The 18339-nt window shown below is 39.8% G+C and overlaps 1 long non-coding RNA gene across 3 annotated transcripts in view; it reads left to right on the top strand.

Moving 5' to 3' along the window:
* The first annotated feature begins 988 nt into the window (after window positions 1-988).
* LOC116154714 (uncharacterized) overlaps window positions 989-18339 on the top strand; it is a 29992-nt gene continuing 12641 nt past the window's right edge. For 2 of the 3 annotated variants that reach the window (XR_010382303.1, XR_010382304.1), the window contains exons 1-4: window positions 989-1173; window positions 4071-4136; window positions 4534-4570; window positions 8737-8827. This is a non-coding gene — a long non-coding RNA (uncharacterized LOC116154714). Of the gene's footprint in view, window positions 1193-4070; window positions 4137-4533; window positions 4571-8736; window positions 8828-18339 lie in introns of all 3 variants that reach the window. The other variant, XR_010382305.1, reaches the window with a different exon arrangement.

An 18339-nucleotide genomic window follows, 5' to 3' on the forward strand; every position in this document is an offset into this window, starting at 1 on the left:
TAAATTGAGGCTTCTGGTAATAAGTAGCTTAGGAAGGCAGCCAGGAGAAGGGTTAGGGGTTGAGAAAATGCAGGTGAAGGCATAGACAGGAATAAAACATGAGAATTTAATATTGAAGCATCAAATTCCTTGAGAGGTGCACGGTTGGGAAACAGGATTTCCTGTCCTTTTCCTTGGGTCACTTGGTGGCATGGTTTAATGGCTAATCCAGATCCTTCTGGAATGGAAAGAATAAGAAATCAACCCTTAGGTCTCGTAGCTCTTCCAGCTTGGAGATGGGCCTTGTAGGTGTGCAACACTTTGCTGTTGAGAATAAATCACCAAGATTCTGTCTCCCACCTACATTTTGGGAGATGAAAAGAAGTGAATTATTAGTCTAGAGATCTCACCTCCATTCTAGATTCACTTCCCACCTTTAGTTTCTCATTGGAAACTTGAGAAAAGGTGGATTTCTTTATGTGTGTTATGGTCTTCCCTTGAAGAGGAGGTGACGAGAAAAAAAATTTTTAAATGGGGCCAAGCACTCACAGAAGTAATTTCTTTTTCTCATTTTCAAGCCAGAAAAGTCACCTTTCCGCACAACTCCCACATGTTAAAGCTATGTTTTTATCTTGATATCTGAAAAACATTTGGATAACACTAAGTTCTCTACACAGATGTGGGGTGCTTTATATAAAAGACACATGTATGACCCCTCCCTTTAAGTCCCCCCACTCCACCTTCAGCATACATTTCCCCTGGCGCTTTTCATCCTGTTAGAGAGACTCTGAAATGAAGTAGAAACTTTTCTGGAGATTTGACAGAGAGGAAGCTCTTTCTCTTTTTGCCTCTGAGATGCAGGGTTTGCAGAGGCTTTGTGGAGGCGGGGGTCTGAGCTCGGCGTGAGCGCTCGCTGACACAGGTGTGTACTTTCAATCCATCTTCCTGCCAGTTCACAACCCACTGGCCTCAAACTCTGCTTTGGCCAGTGCCTGCCCATTCTCAGCCAGATAACAATTTCAGGTGCTTTTTCAAGCATGTAGAAGTCAGCGTGGACACAGGAGGGCATAGTCTTGGGCGCTGTGTAGAAGGTTAACTGACTTGGAAATCTGTTTCCGAACTGTAGGAATCAAAACGACTCTGAGTGTTCATCTGTGAGGACAGGATCATGACCCACGGCAGAAAAACAGCCAAGTAGGTGTTTGCTCTTTCCGTAAGTATTGGACCACCTCCTCCAGGGCCTGGAGATAGAGCAGTGAGCAGAGCAGCAAAAATTCCTGCCCCTTTGGAGCCTACATTTACTGAAGCAGAGAGAGAGAGAAATGATAAATAGTATAGTAAATAAAATAAATGGTAATGAAGGGAAAAAAAATCAGGGGGAAAGGAGATGATGAGGGTGAAGGAGTTTAAAATAGTGAGTAGGGAAGCCAGGGAAGGCCTCACAATAAGGTTACTTGCTTCCTTTGGGCATTTCCTAGAATAAGTCCAAGCCATGTCTCGTGGACGGGTATCCCAGGCAAATGCAAAATCCCTGATATGACACGTTCCGGGGCAGCCAGCAGGCCAGCGCTCTAGAACGAATTATTTGTCCAAGTGGTTTTTCATGTTTTCTCTGCACAGTGAAGGCCTAAGATCTAACCTAACACAGTGTGTATTAGCTGTTCCATGTATCGATTAGATTATCATTAACCCTAGGGAACATTTGGAAAATACTGGGCTTGAATCCCTGTCCAAGCTATTCCAGTTGAGTAGGTCTCGGGGGATGGCCAGGCACCTGTCTTTGTAGACAGCTTCCCAGGTAGTTTAGATGATGTGTAGTTCTAGGGATCAGTTATGTAGATCCAATCCATTATGATCTCCAGCTTCATTTTGGCTACAGCATCTATGGATTCTTCCTTTTCAGGGCAGTAAAACATTAAGGTCAATATGATTAATGTTGGATTCAGTTATTTTATTGGTAGGGAGAAGGCGTGGTGAAGACAGGCTAATGTTTTTGTCTTATGCTCAGGAACTGCAACACAATTTCCAATTGCACTATAGATTTGTGCTGGGCTTTGCTTTCTTTCCATGAGAACTGGCCACTGTCTTCAAAAGGTTCTAGTTGCTCTACTCATGTCTCACCGTAGCCAAGGAAGGATTAAATAAGCCAACTGTGAGTAGGGGTAGATATAAATAGGATTCACCAGGAACTTGAATACAACTTGAAATATTCTGTTCTTATATCTCCTGCCTGATGGTCTTGTGTTCCATCATTTCCACAATGTAGAAAAATGGGCACGCATAACTCTTTGAGTTTTATGCCTAAGAGCTTCTGCCGTGAGAGAGTCTGACTTCTAGTCCCTGACTCTCACATCTAAGAAATTTCCAGGGAGGAGACTCAGTGACCTGTTCTTGGTCAGGGGCCTCCTATGGAGTGGATGGAACACGGCCAGTGCCATATAAGAGCGTGGCAGCTCCTTTAGTAGCCATCAATGAGAGAATGACGGCTCCCAGGAGAAGGATGGGGTGAGTGTGTATGAATCCTCCCTTCGCTGTTCACTCCAGAGGCGAAACTTGCCTTGAAACTTTTCCTTTGAAATTGATTTAGAGCCAGGGTAATTTAGATTTAGAGCCAAACCCAAAGTCCTTAAAATTGGGTGAACGGCCCTCCTAGATCTACTTTCCTATTACTGTGCTGTAACTTCCTCTTTGAGCATCATTCCTAAGCTCATGCCACTCTAGTCACACTGGTCTCTCCAAGCAAGGCCTTTGAAGTTGCTGTTGCTACTGCCTGGAAAAGTTCCACCCCAGAAAGCTACATGGCTCATGCCTCCTTCTGGTCTTCTCTGAAATAGTTTTCTCAGTGAATCTCTCCCCGTCCATCTTATTTAAAATTGTACTTCTCTGACCCCAGAACTCCCAGTAGTCCCCAACAGTTTCATCCATAGCCCTCATTATCACATGACATCCTCTGTCTTAAGTATTTGCTGTGCTTTTCATTCACTACAACATTAGCTTCACAAAGCCAGGTTTTTTGTTTTTTGTTTTTTGTTTTTTGTTTTTTTTTGGTCTGTCTTGTATTCTCGGCCCCTGGAGCAATGCCTGGCACATAGTAGGCACTCAGCAAATAGTGAGTGACCAGTAAAGTTCAGATTTATCGTATTAAGATATCCGTAGGTATTCCACAGCTATACTTTTCCAGGACTTTCCATGACTAGGAACCCCCAGGTAGAGGGTCCCACCTGAGCCTCCTTTGGGTTGACTCCAGCGATGATTCTAGACAATGAACAGAAGAGCAGGGAGGCTGGTGTTGGCATAGCAGCTGCTGGGTTGGGAAGGCATCTATATTACTCAAACACAGCGGCATCCCTGGGGAGAGGGTAACCTCGAGGCTCTGCAGGTCTTTTCAATATCTTGGATTAAATGAACTGTGAAATATTTGTTTTATTAGGAGAGCTTGGGTTTGTTTCTGAGGCTTTACATCGTGTCTGTTCTGGGCAGCTGATACATAGCAGAGTGGAGAGTGTACTGTGTTTAAAGAACTCACGGGAACCTCTCCCATTACTTGGGGTCTGTTTTCAGGGGCCCCTCTCATTTCTCCTCCAAGACCAGCACTCTCTTTGTTGATACAAAGCACTGGGGAAGACAAGGTTCCTGTCGGTAAAGAACTATGGAGGGGAGCAGCCTCATGTACCACCGAGTGCAGAGGAACTCAAGAAATCCTTTTTCACCAAAATGGCTGCAACCTATACCATTTCTGACTGGGGCAAGTGCATTCAATGAAGACAGGACTGGGAGTTCAGGAAGAGTCAGTTCCTAAAGCTGACAGAAACTAGAGAAGTTTTATGCAATGTGAATGAAAAGCCCCCTCATGTGTACAGATGTGCTGAATACAGTTCTGCAGCATCTCCTGCTAAGTGCGTTGCTCTTAAATCGCATTTTCCGCCTCTTGTCTAGGAAAGCTGAGGGTCTCTGAGGTTCACGGGGGAAGCCCTACTTTCTGAGTGGGGAGTGATAAAGCCCAAATCCCCATGGTGAATTCCCATGGCGAATGGAATGGGAGCCTCCACGTTCTTAGCAATGAGTATTGAGCTTCTTCCTTTCTGCTACAGATTTGTCATTGACTCACCTGTGGATATACATCCAGCATTCTGTGACTGCAGACACAGAACCCACAGGTATGGGGGGCCGACTGGACGACACCGTTTTATACATATAAGGGACTTGAGCAGCTGTAGATTTTGTGTATGTGTGATCGTATGTGTGTAGATGTGGGTGCATAAGTGCATAGGAGAAGTTTGGGAGTATGTACCCTCCCAATGTTTAACTTTTCAGTGCTATGAAGAAAAGAAAGAGTGGTCTGGGGTAAAAGAAAGCGTTTCACTTTTAGCCTTATGCGATGTTAAAATTTTGGCATCTTTTTTGGTACCAAAATGTATCCATGCATTATTTGTGCAGTTTTAAAAAATGGTAAAAAAAATTGTAATTGGCAAATGAAATCACTAACTTATGACAAATTGACTGGTGTTTCCTTTTCTCTTTCCTCCATTTCTTGCCTGTTCCAAACGATCACAGTGGTAGCGGACTGGGGAGGGGAAGCTAATCACATCAGGTAGGAATCATTGTTCCTCTAATGCTTCCGACCTACTTTTCTACATACATATGCCATTTTTCTCACACTGTCCATTATACCTAGAATTCTTCCTTTCCCAGCTCTTGGTGTCTTCAATTACAAATTCTGTTCATCCTTTAAGACCTATCTAGATTAAATCACCTCCATGACACTTTTTCTCATTTGTTCATCAAACATCTTATCCATCCATCTAACCATTCATCATTTAGTGAATCGTTACTAAATGCCAAACATTGTGTGGAACTTTAGGTAATACAGATATTATTCCTGCCTCCTTGAAGACAACATTATAAAGACAGAAAATAAATAATCCAGCAATCGAATGAATATAAAATGTAAAACTGTAATGAATGCTAGAAGAAAAATAAACATTATACCCTGATAGAGAATAAGGAAACAGCACCCAAATGAAGTAGGGTGATCAGAGAGGATGCTTATCCTAAGATATAAAAATGGAAAAAACGAGAAACATCTCAAAGGATGGAGGAGAGGAAATATGGGGATGTTTTCACAGGGGAAACATAATACATATGATCTCCTTTGCTCCTGAAATCCTTCTATATCTGCTCACATTGTTCATTGTGTGTATCATGCCTCTGCTCATATTCTTGATTTTCAGGCTTTGGGGCAGCTTTCAGTTCCCTATCATGTAGCAGGGAACCAACAAACTGAGTCCAGCATCTGGGGACTCCAAAGCAGGAAGAAGGAATTCCCTCATATTATCTCAAAGACATCTTAAATTTCATTGATACCCTCTCTGGAGAATCTCTAAAGACACAGAGACTGTTTCCAAACTGATCTTTGGGACTGAATATTAAATTGGCTTTACTTTTCCACGTTGCCTCTCTGCTAGATCTTTACTCTGAACCAGGAAAGAAAGATTTCCATTATCTACTAATGCAGTTCTGGTTGGATAGAATCAATCCTTGGGCCAAACTTTATTTAAAGTCATTTAACGTTTTATTAAAGAGGAAGTACTTCCTTTCCTTTGTGTTCCCTCAGGCCTGTGGGTTTTTATTTATTTTTTAATAGGAAAGAGAAAGTGTAGTTTTGGTAGACTAGAAATTGTTTTCTTTAGTGAAATATATGGACTATAGAATATATCCAGCCTATAATCACCTCTCCATGACTCTAAACTGAGTTGGTGCTCTTTTACCAAATTAATGAGTTGTTAGTCATCTTGATTTTCCCCTAAGGTCTGGCCTTAAGGCATGCAAAGGTTTTTATTTTCTAAACCAGAAACCAGAAAATACCTTTGCTCTCTCTCGGGAGTAGGGGATAACATCTTCAAGACGAAGGCACTAGAGAGAACAACTCCAATTTCAGGAACAGATGGTAGTCAGAATAAAGTGGAAAACACCTTGCCATCTCTGGAAGGTCATAGAATCTTAGAAGGAATTTTGAAATTATTTAGGTCACTCCTCTACCCAGTGCTAGAATGTGTGTATTTTTTAAAACATTTTTTAATTGAGTTATAGTCATTTTACAGTGTTCTGTCAAATTTCAGTGTAGAGCACAATTTATCAGTTATACATGAACATACCATACATTCATTGTCGCATTCTCTTTCACTGTGAGCCACCACAAGATCATGCGTATATTTCCCTGTGCTACACAGTACAATCTTGTTTATCCATTCTAGAATGTGTATATTATAATCCTAAAAACTGATCATGTATCTCCCCCATAAATATTTCCCTTGGTGAGAAACATAGTACTTTACATTCTAGGACAGATCATTCTTTTTTTCAGTTATCTCTGGTTATTAGACATTACTTTTCACACCAGTTTCATCCCATAACCTTTGATGAGACAAAACCTACAGTTCTACCATCTTCCTGGTAATCCTAAGAACATGTCTTATCCATGGCTTAATTAAAACTAAATTGGGCTTTGAAGCAGACGATTCAAATTATGTCTCCACAAATTAGTTGATCTCAGGCAAGTTCTTAATTTCTATGCCTCAATTTCCTCCTCTATAAAATGTAGATAGTTACCTACCCCACTAAATAATTGTGTGAATTAAATAAGAAAAAGTGTGTGAAAATGCCTCACATATGCCCAACACATAGTGGGTGGCCCATCAGTTTTCTTTTCTCAGGATTACTTCAAGAGCCTGAGCACAATTTTCAGGGAAGCAATGTCTTTGTCTGCAAGTAATGGGGAACTCAAATATTATTGACTTTATCATAAGGACATTTCTTGTTTATTGATTAAAAATCTCAAAGATAGGAAGCCTTCAGTTTGTTCTGGTAACTTCCCGGTCTCATGGAGGACCCAGGCTCTACCTCTCTGCTCCACTGTTCCTAGCATCACTGGCTTTTCCCTCCAAGCTTCCAGCACTCTAGCTGTAAGATGGCCGCTGTAGCCCCCGGCACGGTGGATGAATTCAAGGCAGAAAGAAAAAGGGAGGAGTGGCATCTGTAACTCTCTTTTCACTCCCTTTCCCTTTTTCAGGAAGCAAAGTAGTGTTCCCTGGAGCCTCCCTGTAGACTTTTGCTTGTCTTTCATTGCCCAGACTGGGCGAAAGAACCATTCACTCTGCACGGTGAGCTGGGAAGGTGATGTAGGCAAGAGGAAAGGAGGAGGATGGGGATGCCCAGGCATTAGCCAAATAACCACAGCTGCTCCCGTAGCATCTTTCAGGTTTCCCCCAAATCGTCAGTTCTCCAGGCTTATCACCCCCTGTTGCCTCAGCAGCTCTGAAAATGACTTGATTTGCATACCCTTTGCTCCTTGAGTCTCCTTGGTTGGGTTAATCACGGTCAGAACAAGGTAATGGCTGTATCCCTTGGGTCTCAATCAGAGAGCAGAACCGCTATGAGTATAATGAACTCCGGGGTTTATTGTGGGATTCGATTTTACAAAATGTAGGAGGAGCTGGAACAAGTTAGGTCCAGAAAAGGGAGGTGTTAGATCAGAGAAAGGTCACTAACCAGCTTTCCAGAGGTGCGGACACTGGGAAACAAGTCATAATTTGTCGGGGGGAATCTGGGAAGCCAGGCATGTTCAGCTGCCAGAGCCGGGCCACAGAAGGGATCTGGTAAAGAAATTTCTGGAAGGCTGTTGTCTCTATGTCTAGGGGTGAGCCAGGGTGACTGCTGGTCAGTCAGACCTGTGGTCAGGAAGAAGGGCTGCATGCCCGGGAAAGCTAGGACAAGCCAGAACCTATCAGCCCCTCTTTTCTGCCTCTCACTTCATCTAACCACAGTGAATCTTAGAGCATAAGTTCAGAGTGATTCCAATGCATCCAGTGTAGTTCCTCCAAACCCAGGATCTGTCAAGCATGGGGCTGTCCACCCAATGGACTATGGCTGTGGTGATGTTTCACGCACTTTAGAGCAGATTCTCCGAGGGTGTATCAAACGAGGGATATAGGGCCTATTCTAAAGGTAAAAAAATAGGATTAGCATGAGATATGAACGTAAGTTGCTCATATGAATCCATTAGGGGAAAGAAAAGTAGGAACTTAGATTGTGAGCATAAAGGAGAAGGAAGAGAATGGAATTCTGAAGCAGAAACTGTGCCCCGCCCCAATCATGTTCAAGCCCTTCACATCTCCACTACTAATTTTTGTTTCTTTAACTTCTGTTTCTAAACCCCAAGACAGCAGTTTTTCCTGAAGAGTATTTTTTTCCTTTTAGAATTAAATCTTTCATCTTTGTCTTGATTTGTATATCAGTAAATGTTTAGCAGTGTGTTAACTGTTATCTTTTGTGTACTGAAGCAAGAGATTGTTTAGAATAATTAAATCATGGGCTGTCTCCTGCACCCGTCTCACTGCTGGTTCTCTTTTCATCTAGGTGATAAAAGCCAGACATGCATTAATCCACATCAAATTGTCTCATGATAACTTGAAAAATTATGAGAGAATGTTATCTAATCATGAAAATAAGTTAAATTCTTCCTTTTCTATAAATAAGAGGGTCTCTTTTTTTTCTATTTACAAAGCAGACAGAACATCAGTGAGTAGGGCCATTTTTCTATTCCATTATGGAACACATGATATATTTATTGTTTCTAAGATTTGTTTCTTAAGGCCGGTTTGTCAAAAGGACAGCCTGACCTATGTCTTCTCTGCATGGCAAGCTGAATGCCAAACAAATGTCTCCTTCATTCCAAAGACATTATTCTGTTCTATTCAGGTAGAAGATGATGCTTAACTTAGCAGCAGGAAATTGCTTAACTGGAGTACCTTCTGATGGCAAACTTATTTCACAGACCTTTGTAGAGAAGGTAAGTTTTGATGACAGTGCTAGTTAAAGCAATAGTTCCAACCTGATTTCCAATGATTATTGTCCAAATGGGAACACTCTAATGCTGGGATTTCCTTATAAAACTTGTAACCCTAGAAAAGTCACATTAAAAAAAAAAAGCCAGCACAACTTAAGGATATATACAAAAGCCAGCATTGTAAATCCCATATTGCTCTGGACTTGGGAAAATAAGCAGATGGAACATATTGGAAGGGCTGAGGGCACAGATGTCTTCTTGGCTTGGGTTCAGAGTGAAAGAAGAAGCCCATTTTATAGCTGAGTCTGGGATAGGAAAGATCCAGAAACAGAGGGCTGAAAAACCAAGTACACAATGTTTAATGAACTGTTTTTCAAGACAACCATTACAATATTTAAGCAACAAGTCATTGTTTGGGGGCGTGCTATTCTAACTGATTTAAATATTTGTTTTGAGTGGGAAGAGCTTTTCGCTGGTGGTTGAGTTATGCTGGGTGTCCTTAGATCTTCCATTTACAGTAGCATTGCTACCGTTCCAGAGAAGGAGAGCGCTTACCCTGTTGAAGCCCTAAGCCCTTTGTTCATTACAAACATTGTCTCCACTGTGTTTAATAAACTTGGCACGAATGTTTACTGTGTCAAACTTTCTTTTAAATGTGAAAAAATAAAATCAGCTTTTATGTTCGATTTAGGGACCATGCTGCTAAAGGAGAAGCCATAAAAATAATTCACTTCTATTGTTCAGTTTTTGTGATCAAATTTATGCATATCTGTTGAAAAAGAAGAAAAAAATTAAATCACCAGAAATCCTTTTGTTAGAAAACAGAGTTAAAATTTTGTAATAAAGCTTTCCAGTCATATATGTATCCTTTTTTGTATTCCTGTTGTTTTCTTCCAGCAATGTTATAGGTTGTTCCTTGTCAATAAATATAGATATAGATCACCAACTTGAATAGATACCTATATTTTATCTAATCTGTAGTTTATCTAACCTATCTACCATTTGTAGACACCATGATTGCCTTTATCTATCTATCTGTCTGTCTCTCTATCTATCTATCTATCTATCCCCTACCTTTTCAATAACATAGCAATGCCTATCTACATACTTCTCTGTGTGCTTGTCCGATTATTTCCCTGGGTTGAATTCCCAGAAGCAGAATTGCTGGATCAACAAGTCTGCACAAGTTTAACTTTTGATAGGTATTGCCAAATTGCCTGCCAAAATTTCAAACCCATTATACTCCCTTCAACAGGATATGAGACTGTCTTTTCTCCATATGCTCACTAGCACCAAGTAATAGCAATCCAATTAATCTCTGCCAAGCTGAAAGGCTAACACAGCCACAGCGTTAACATTTTTTTGTTCTTATTTGTGTATTTAAGATTATTATTGTTTCTACATCTTGTTATATGTTAACTAGCACAGAACATTATGAATGTCTAGACTATGAGCTTCTATTCATTGTGTTTGCACTTTCATTGTATTTTGAAGAGATTATATGATATAGCCTAGAAGTTAGCAGGTCTGGCATTTAGTCCCTAACGGGGTTAGTTAACACTTCTCCCTAAAGACATCTGTAAAATGGGAGCAATTATAATCCATGCACAGCCATGAGGACTACTTTCTTCTATTGGGAAGAGGAGGTTTTGTGTTTGTTTACTTGGGGTTTGGATTTTTTGTTTGCTTTTTAAATTGCTGTTCACTCTCATGGTAGGCAGCCTATAAAAGGCCCCCAACTTCCTAGTCTTCACATCCTGTATAGTCTCCCCTTGGGCATGAGCTGGATCTAGTGACTCATTTCCAACTAATAGAATGCAGCAGAACTGACGGGGTACCACTTCTAAGACTGGATTACTCAAGACTCTGGCTTCCATCTCGCTCCACATCTCTCACCCTTTCTCACCATCTACTGCTCTCTCTTGGAGCCTTAGCTGAGTAGCTCTATGGAGAGGTCCATGGAGCAAGAAACTAATGTCTCTGGCCAACAACCAGCAAGGACCTGGGGCCTGCCACCTGCCATGTGAGCAAGCTTGGAAGCAGACCCTGCCCCAGGCCAGCCTAGAGATGACAGCGGCCACAGCTGTGACACTGACTGCAGACTGTGAGAGACTCCAAGTCAGAGGCACCCAAACAGGTTGTGCCTGAACTCATGATCCTCGGAAACTGAAAAAATAATTGTTTGTTGTTTTAAGCCACTAAGTTGTAGAATAATTTGTTATGCAGAAAGAAATAACTAATACGACTCCTGAGTTACCCTCTTAGAGTCGTTACTAAGTGCCCTGTGCTCTGCCTCCTGCTCCTGGCTCAGCCATGCACCACCCCTTCGTCTGGTCACCACTGGGGACTCAGAATTCTTAGTCTCAGTGTACTTGGTCTGTTTTAGTAGAGGGGTCAGGGAAAGCCACAATCCTGTATAAACCACATCTTTTATTTTCTGTATTCTAATGCTTTGATATCTGGGGCCTTGCTGACCCCGGAGGGACTGCCCATCTGAGTTAGTGGATTTCTAGAGGTAGTAAACAGCTGTCTTGGAAGTGTGCTTTTCAGATGCAAACTAACCCATCCACAGTCCACACCCCCAGCCACCTCTTTTATTGGGCTCTTATACTCTGGGCTACTAACTTCCTGTCCTGATTACCCCAGGGCTAGATACCAGACAGTAAGAACAACCCCTGCACCCCAGAGCCCACTGAAATTATTCACACTAGCCAATCCTAAACCTGCTTGCCCTGTCTTGTCCATTTCTTCCCATAGAAACCACAAGAAAGGCTCTTATCCACAGCGTCCCCCTCTTCCTCTGCCTCCTGACTGACCCTGGTGCTTCCCCATGTGTCCCCCACTCCAGGGTGTGCCCCCTCTTCTCGGAATCTGTGAATGCAACTAATTGTCTTTTCAGTGGCAATTGTTTTGTGATCTGCTGGCCTTACCATACCTGAATAATAACAAAACCTATGTTAAAACAACTCCCCTTATTCCTGCTTGCCTCCTTTCTTACACTACCTCCTCTCAATACTTTTAAATGAAAGGCTATGACTAGCACATCACCAAAACCAAATTCTATTTCTCAGAGACCCATATTAGCTAAAAACACAATAGGAAAGAGAAACACTTTTGTAAGGGCACTTGATCTGTGCAGATTCCCTTGACAATGAATACGCAAATCAGCATCAGTTCTCCTTCGTTTGTGACAATTCAGATTCTGCATTAGGCTCACCAATATTTAAGAATTGGTCTCATTAGAGAACAGCCTACCCCCATGTAACTCAGCTTACTCTGAGTTACACAAAGACAGATCAAAAGCTCTTAAAGTACTGCTTTTAAAATTAAATTATTTGTTGGTCACACCCTTCTTACCTCTTGTTCCTGCAAGTAAAGAGGAGAGAAAGAGGTTAGGTTTCTAAGTATTTTAGTCAAAGGGCTAGCTCAGATGATCTTTCAAGGTCCTTTCTAGCCCTTAAATTTGCTTGTCTTGTTTGTGGATTTGTGTGGAGCATGGCAGAATGAAGATCATGGACACTACTGCTTATTCATTATGTCCTGATGTGGTTTGTGTTTTAGTTTTCTTTCTTTTTGAAGAAATAGCATTCTAGCTTGCATGACCCGTAATCCTGTCTCAAATCCTTATTTTCAAGTGAGGTGGGGAATGCACGTAGGCATACTTCACATAGACTGTCTTCTGGATTTCCCATAGGCTTGTGGGATGTGATCTTTTGTCTCTAAAGGGAATGTACTTTGACATTGTTCAAGAAGAGAAAAAGGGAAAGGCTGTGCTTTCCTAAGGTACAATCAAATTTTGTCAAAATTTGCATTCAGTGAGCCTATTTGTCAACATTGTTTTGTAGCTAAAGATGCTTTTATCCACTCTTATTCATCTGAGGTAGAACTAAATAGTGTGTAAGTTACTAAATCATCAAAACATGGGAAAGGAAAGAGAAATATTTCTTATTCTTTGGTCTGCATCTCAGCTGTGAGGTGCAGTGAATCTTGTGCTTCAAGACTGTCAATCATTTCTGATTCTAGAACTATTGTAATAAAAATTAAGATTCTGATAGGCTATATTCAGATTCTATTTTTTTGAGACTCTTTTCTTTGTTTAATAAACTGCCTCTTAAATAATGCTCTTACTCTGTTGAGGAGAGAACTATGGAATTGTGTGTGTGTTGACAAGCAAACACACAAAAATGGAATAGTAGCTGGGTTCCTGTAACCAAGAGAAGTTTGCAAGACATTTAATTGTGAAGCGAGTCACAGTATTCAGAGATTGACCTTGAAGTTTTAAAAAAAGTGAATTGATGCACTGCAACAAGCACAAAGCCAGCTTTGGTGCTAAATGTAAATTGTTAAAAATGGTACGGAATAACATCTGCCTTGTAGTATGCCTTAATCAGCACTGTGAAAAATGAAAGTTTAACGATCTACTATAGTGGCTTCTAAGTGAAGGATAAACAAAGGATGAAAGAGTTTCTTGCATGGTTTGTAACTGATGCCATGAAAAATGTCAAGAACCATCTGCCTCAAACTTATCCAAACTGTCATCAAGTATTCTAATCCAGTCAAACGAGATACAACTAGAACAACCTATGTAACTTGCTGAAGGCTTATCAAAAGAGTTGTAAATAAAGAAGGAAAAAACCCATCAACTGTGTAGCCGCAGATTGCAGCCAGCTTGCCGGTGGCTTTGAAATTCAATCCCATTTCTCTAGTCTGACAAACTGTACTAAATAGCAAAATGGATTTTTATTGCTCTCAGCCATTTTCACTTTAGTTGCTCTCGGGAGATGAATACACAGTTTCCTAATAGAATCAGAATCATGATTTATTTTTTAAAATGCACAGACTGATTTAGACCTTACCACTTAGTCCATGGGTAGGTACAGAGCACATGCAGAGAAGCCAAGCATTACATTTCTGTAGGTAAGAGATCACTTACCCATGCTTCACTAGATTTCCATGGCCTAAGAATCCACACTTTTTAGAAAAATCGGAGCTTGTCTTATACTAGCTATTTACTAAATCAAATTTTCATCATCCACTCGTTAAATGAGTACAGAGTTCAGAATCATACCAATGGGGTTTAAACCCCAGCTCTCCCACTTACTGGCTGAGAGACCTTAAGCAGGTTGCTTAACTTCCCTGAACTTATTGTCATCATCTGGAAGACCGAGATAATTCCAATTACCTAGATCATAGATAGACATGAGTTAATGCTTATGAAATTCCTGAAACACTGAAGCCAATTATGGCAGAGACAGGTAATGCTCACTGAATATCCATCTCCCTGTGTCTCCCTTGGTTTCCTAGTCTCCTTTGCAATGGGGGTGGAGCCATGTCACTAGTTCTGGCCAATGGCCTGTTGATAGAAGGGTTACTTGTCATTTCTGAGCCAAGATATTTAACTGCCTGTCCCCCTCCTCCATCTTTCTCACTCCCTGCCAAGGCAACCTTGGAATTGATGTGTTCCAGACAGAACAGTTACAAGATACAGAAGGGCCACTGGTCCCACATTGGACTTCTCATGAGAAATATATCTTTGCTGGGTTTTTTGCTGACAGTTGTCATTAATTTGTTACTGCACTTGGCAGAGCTAGGCCTAATACATAAATCAATAGGTGTTCATATTTGTAATTATATATATCTCTACTTTGCTACCAATAGATCCACAATAAATATGTTTTTAAATGGCATGTAACCTTCTGACTATTCCATTCTTTTCTTCAGTGCTTCTAACTGAATGGGAGAGAAGAAAGACGATGATACAAATAACTGTAGAACAAGGCAGAATGTTGTTAAAGCCACAAAGATAGTTTCACAGAAGGACCTCTGGAAGAAACTTCACAGCGGTGCAGTGCCTTTAGCTAGCCTTAGAGGACAGGGGATATTGAGACAGGCAGGTCTAGGAGTGTGCAGGGCTTTCCGTGTTTCACCTCCTCAAGATGGAGAATGATGCATAAGTCTTTAGCAAAAAAAGAAAAAATAGGAATGACTACTAGACATATGAAAAGAATATTCACTCCCACTAGTAAGCAGAATAATCAAATCAAACTGAATCAACATTGAAAAAAGAAGCAGGTATTATTTTTTCATCCACTAGTTTGGCCAAAATAAGATGACTGATATCCAATGCAGGGCGGAGTGGGGAAATGGTACTCTCGTTAGCCTCTAGTGGAAGGGTAGCTTGCTCAGTTCCTGAGGTTTTTGGCATTTTGGCAGTAAAGATCAAGAGCCTTAAAAACACACTTATCTTTCGCCCAGTGATTTCACAAAGATGATTGTACAAATATATTCATCAGGAAAAAAAGGTTAGATAGTAAAATCAAACAAAACAACCAACAACAATGGGAAACAATGTCCATCAGTAAGGGATGGATAAAAAATTATGGCATATATGAGAACATTATATTAATTTAAAAAGACACCTATATAAACCTATTGATACAGAAAGATCCATACTATATAGTTGAATAAAAGGATGACTTAGATCATTATGGACTATATGATCCTATTTATGTCTATATTTGTGAAGTTACATATTGTCTAAGTTATATTTTTAGAGTTCAGAGTTGTAATTATATGTCTAACTATATTTTTATATACATACTATATTTCATATATATTTGGACTTTAGTTAGATTTATTTATTTATTTATTGAAGTATAGTCGCTTTACAATGTTGTGTCAGTTTCTGGTGGACAGCATAATGTTTCCATTGTACGTATACATACATATATTCTTTTTCATTATAGGTTACTATAAGATATTGAATATAGTTCCCGTGCTATACCGTATAAACTTGTTGTTTATCTATTTTATATATATTGGTTAGTATCTGCAAATCCCAGACTCCCAATTTATCCCTCCCTACCCCATTTCCCCCTGGTAGCCATAAGTTTATTTTCTATGTCTGTGAGTCTTCCTATTTTGTAAATAAGTTTATTTGTGTCACTTTTTTTTTTATTCCACATATAGATTTAAATAATACATACATATCCTTTCAAGATTTTTGTATATCAGAATTTTAACAGTCTATACTTGGGTGATTTTAAGTGTCAGGATTATCAATGAAATTTATTTTTACCCTTATTTTCTGAATTATTTTTCATGTGTATATGTTCCTTTTATAATTTAAAAAAAAGGTATTTCAAAAAAAAAAAAAAAAAGGGAAGGAGAAACTGTTTGGAAATGGCCTTCATGTTTGGATATGGATAAGGGACTTCTGATGGCCTCATCCCCTGTGTGATGGATATGATTTCTTACAACCTGATTGTGTCTATTCTTTGTGTAAAGAGATGAGCTACATGTGAAACAGGCCATTTCCTACTTATGTAAATCATTTTTCATTGAAAAATATTGCTTATCCACATGTTTTTATCATTTTATTATCATCTGCCATTTCTCTAAAAAGCAACTGTACCTTTAATTTTATAATAATTCTGAAGTGGTTTGACAGACCACAAAAGAGAAAAAGATGGATTGATACTTTAAGAGCTAGAAAGCTGGAAATCACTTACCTAGTACAGTCAGGGCAGAGAATTCTTAGTTTTGTTACATTTAAAACAGCAGCTACTCTGTATCGAGTGCTTTCTATTTGACAGGTCTGTGCTAAGCCCGTTTTTGTGCAATATCTTATTTCATCCTCACCACAAGCCTGTGAGGTCAGTTCAGTTATTATTTCAGCTTTATAGTTAAGGAGACTGAGTTTGTTACTTATTGATTAAGTAATTTATCAGGGTTCCACAGCTAAAAAGTAGAAATCATTATTTTGCCTGATAATTTAGAGACAATCAGGTTCCAGATGGTGGAATCTTGATGAATGAAAAGGGACCAGGTTAGGAATTAGATGCTGCAGATCATATTGCTGCTAATTCTTGGCAACTTTTCCCCCTTGGGTTGAAGTATATACGGCATACAGAATATGCTCTCCTCCACATGAGAGTAAGGGAATAAAAACTGTATCTCTATATACGTATCTAGATCTATGCCAATAAAGACGGTGAGGAGAGGACACAGATGAGAGGTGTCAAGGAATTTTTGAAAAATTGAAAACAGAATACAGAGTAGTAATTAATTTAGCAGAGTGGAGACAGCTGTAACCTAACTGCTTGTGGTGTAAGGTGATAATGCAGGAATATTTGCTCTGGAGATTCATGCAAAAGGCTCAAAGACTAAAAGCATCCCAAAGAGTACCTGTTTATTTATCTGCCTAGCTATTCTTCTCAGAATATTTTAATCCATTTTGTAGAATTCTTATTTTTCAATGCATTACTTTATGATTGTTTCCTTTTTCTTGCTTTTCCGATTTTTTCAAATTAAAAAGTTTTGAGGTTTCTAAATTATGCAAGTATCTTACTCATATTGCAAGAATTCCAAAAAACATAGAAATCTAGAGAGTGATAAAAAGAAAGTCTTTCACATCTCCGTATGATTCTCTAGCTGTGCTACCCAATATGGTCTCCTCTAGCTCCATGTTGATATTTAAATTTAAATGGATTAAAATAAACTAAAATGAAAAATCCAGTTCCACAGTCGCACTAGCCACATTTCAAGTGTTTGACAGTCACAGGTGGCTAGTGGCTACTGTATTGAACAGAGCAGAAATAGGTTATTTCTATTATCATAGAAAGTATGTTGGACACTATTGCTTTAGAGGTATTCACTATTAACAGATTATCATATAATTGTTCAAAAAATTTTCAGTTGCACATGGAAATAATAATGTGTCCTACTCCACCTACGCATGGTTTTACACAAATAGTCCAGCTGCTTTTCAGGAAAAGCAACAGTGTCTTGTTCCATCTCTCCATATCCCCAGCTCAGCGTCCCAGAAGCACCTACTTATCATTTTTTAAATCAGATTGTAGTTTGTGCATTATAACAAACTAAATAATGTAGACAGAAGCACAAGCAGAGCACCCCTGACCATCTCCAGTCTTATAGAGACAAAATCCATTTAATGTTTCTGGTTTTTGCTCTTTTCGTGACTGCTTCCACACCTCCATTTGTTGATTTATCACTCAGTCAGTGTCTGTTAACTCCTCAATATGGAGGATGAGGATTAGCTCGCCCTTATCGACCTTTCCCCTTTATGTTCCCCTCCTAGTGTTTGAAATTTATATCATTGCATTCTGTTAGTTGCCTCTCTAACTCCAAATAACATTGGTTAACCTCCATTTCTTATTTCATTAACTTTCCCTGAACTTGCAAAATTGTGGTATCAGCTCCTCAGCCCTCCCTTCTATGTCTTCCATTTCCATGTCCAACTCTCTGCTGCCACTCCCTATCCATAGACTGTAAATTCTGTCTGCCCACCAGTGCTGTGTGCTCTCTGCTTACTCCGTAGGTTAGCTCTAACAGTCTGAAGCCAATTAGCAACATTCATTTGAAACAAAATATGTGGCTTGAACTAAAAAGGCTCTCAGGTCTCCTCAATCTACTTTGCTAGACTTGATGTTAGATATCTGATAGAAACTCAACTCGCAGTGAGGGAGTCTATCTGTGTGCATGTGTTTGTGTGT

The sequence above is a fragment of the Camelus dromedarius genome, chromosome 9 (genome assembly GCF_036321535.1).
Source record: "Camelus dromedarius isolate mCamDro1 chromosome 9, mCamDro1.pat, whole genome shotgun sequence".
In the NCBI taxonomy this organism is placed as follows: domain Eukaryota; kingdom Metazoa; phylum Chordata; class Mammalia; order Artiodactyla; family Camelidae; genus Camelus; species Camelus dromedarius.